Source organism: Rhea pennata, unplaced genomic scaffold (genome assembly GCF_028389875.1).
Source record: "Rhea pennata isolate bPtePen1 unplaced genomic scaffold, bPtePen1.pri scaffold_31, whole genome shotgun sequence".
Classification (NCBI taxonomy): domain Eukaryota; kingdom Metazoa; phylum Chordata; class Aves; order Rheiformes; family Rheidae; genus Rhea; species Rhea pennata.
In genome coordinates this window covers 2,700,970-2,703,555 of record NW_026907678.1, presented here as the reverse complement: position 1 = coordinate 2,703,555, position 2,586 = coordinate 2,700,970, and the positions used below count along the sequence as shown (strand labels likewise).

At 53.1% G+C, this 2,586-nt stretch overlaps 1 non-coding gene across 1 annotated transcript; it reads right to left on the bottom strand.

Annotated features, from left to right (window-relative positions):
- Positions 1-1,880: 1,880 nt before the first annotated feature.
- On the bottom strand, positions 1,881-1,953 carry TRNAK-CUU (transfer RNA lysine (anticodon CUU)). Its single transcript has one exon. It is a non-coding gene; the product is annotated as a tRNA-Lys (tRNA).
- Positions 1,954-2,586: the final 633 nt, after the last annotated feature.

Sequence of the window (2,586 nt, the reverse complement as noted above, 5' to 3'; positions counted from 1 at the left end):
CAGTGCTCCATCACTCTCACAGGGAAGAAATTCCCCCTCACCTTCAGGCGGAACTTCCTGTGCTTCAATTTCTGCCCATTGCCTCTTGTCCCATCACACGGGGCAACTGAAAAGAGTTTGGCCCCATCCCATCGACATCCTCCCTTCACGTACTTATACACATTGAGAAGATCTCCCCTCAGTCTTCTCTTCCCCAGGCTGAAGAGGACCAGCTCTCACAGCCGTTCCTCGTAGGACAGATGCTCCAGCCCTCTGATCATCTTTGTAGCCCTACACTGGACTCTCTCCAGTAGCTCCATGTCTCTCCTGTACTGGGGAGCCCACAACTGGACACAGTCCTCCAGATGAGGCCTCCCCAGGGCTGAGTAGAGGGGCAGGATCACCTCCCTTGACCTGCTGGCAACACTCTTCCTAATGCACCCCAGGAGACCATTGGCCTTCTTGGCCACAAGGGCACATTGCTGGCTCATGGTCTACCTGTCATCCACCAACACCCCCAGGTTTTCTCTGCAGAGCTGCTCTCCAGAAGGTCAGCCCCCAGCTTGTGCTGGTGCCTAGAGTATTTCTCCCTAGGTGCAGGATTCCGCACTTGCCCTAGTTGAACCCCATGAGGTTCCTCTCTGCCCAGCTCTCCAGCCTGTCCAGGTCTCTATGAATGGCAGCACATCCATCAGGTGTGTCAGCCACTCCTCCCAGCTTGCTGTCATCAGCAAACTTGCTGAGGAGGCATCTGTCCCCTCATCCAGGTCATTGATGAAGAAGTTGAACAGGATGGGAGCCAGTACTGAGCCCTGGGGGACGCCACTAGCCTCCCACTAGACTCCACGCCACTGATGACGACCCTCTGAGCTCTGCTTTTCAATGAGTTCTCAATCCACCACACTCTACACTCATCTAACCCACACTTGCTGAGCTTCTCTAGGAGGATGTTATGGGAGACAGTGTCAAAAGCCTTGCTGAAGTCAAGGGACACAACGTGCACTGCTCTGCCCTCAGCTACCCAGCCAGTCAGTCCATCATAGAAGGCTATCAGGTTGGTTAAGCAGGATTTCCCCTTGGTGAATCCAAGCTGGCTACTCCTGATCACCATAGTTTCCTCCATCAGTCTGGAGATGACATCCAGAATGAGCTGTTCCATCCCCGTTTCTAAGGATGGAGGTGAGGCTGACTGGCCTATAGTTGCCTGGGTCCTCCTTCTTGCCCTTCTTGAAGACTGGAGTGACATTGGCTTTCTTCCAGTCCTCAGGCACCTCTCCACTTCTCCAGGACCTTTCCAAGATGATGGAGAGCAGCTTGGTGGCTTGGCAACAACATCTGCCAGCTCCCTCAGTACCTGTGGGTGCATCCCATCTGGGCCCATGGATCTGTGGATGTCCAGCATGCCCAGAAGGTCTTTGAGCCTTTGCACCTCAACCAAAGGAAAGTCTTCCCTTCTCTGGACTTTCTCCCTCACGTCCAGGCTACAGGATTCCTGAGGGCTGCCCTTAGCAGTGACGACTGAAGCAAAGAAGGCATTCACTAATTCTGCCTTCTCTGTATCCCTTGTCACCCGGGCCCATGCCTGATGGAGTAGGAGGCCCACATTTTCCCTAGTCCTCCACTTGCTGCTGATATATTTGAAGAAGCCCTTCCTTGACATCCCTTGCAAGACTCAACTCCAAATGGGCCTTAGCCTTCCTCGCAGCATCTCTATGTACTCTGACTATATTGCTATAATTCTCCCAAGGAGCCTGTCCCCTCTTGCACATTCTGTGTATTTTCTTCTTCTGTCTGAATTTGGCCAAGAGCTCCTTGCTCACCCACTCAGGCCTCCTGCCCCTTTTGCTGCACTTCTTACATCATAGGGATACACCGCTCTTGAGCTTGAAGAAAACCTCAAGCACCCAACGTGGGGCTCGAACCCACAACCCTGAGATTAAGAGTCTCACGCTCTACCAACTGAGCTATCTGGGCTGCCTATTTGATGCACTCCGGCTCGTGCCTTGGTCTTTTTGCCTGTCCCCTCCACATCACTGGTCTTCATTAAAGGAAGATGACTGCAGGAAATTATGCCCTTGACAGCAAGGCTTTCATCTCGAATGACAAAATGGCAAAGTTCTTCACACCTGCACCACTTTTGTGGTTTGCACAGGAAGGACATGCTGGCCTGCTCATGCATGGGCCTCTGTGGACAGAGCATGGACTCCTCTAGCCTTCCAGTCTGCTTTCCTATGAGGTCCTCAGCCCTCTCACACTCCTCATCTTGTTCGGCCTTCCCTTCCTGAAGGACCCTGTTGCTCCCTGGTGTCTTCTGGGGTCATTCTTTTCTCAGATCTGCATTCTGAAATGGGGGCCAGCTGGGACAGCCTGGCCACTGGAGAAGGTCTCTCTGACATGGGAGACACACAGGCCTATGAGGGGAAGGCATACAGAGTCACGTGTCTCCCTGCGATTGCTCTGTGTGTTGTTACAGTACCTTTTCTTTCGGCCTGCTCAGCAAAGGCCCTTCCTGAAGCTGCATCTTTATGCACAAACCTGGAAACAAGAAGGCGACAGTGCTTTCAGCAGAGAGCAACACGGCCCCTGGCAGTCTCCACCCAGCAGCTG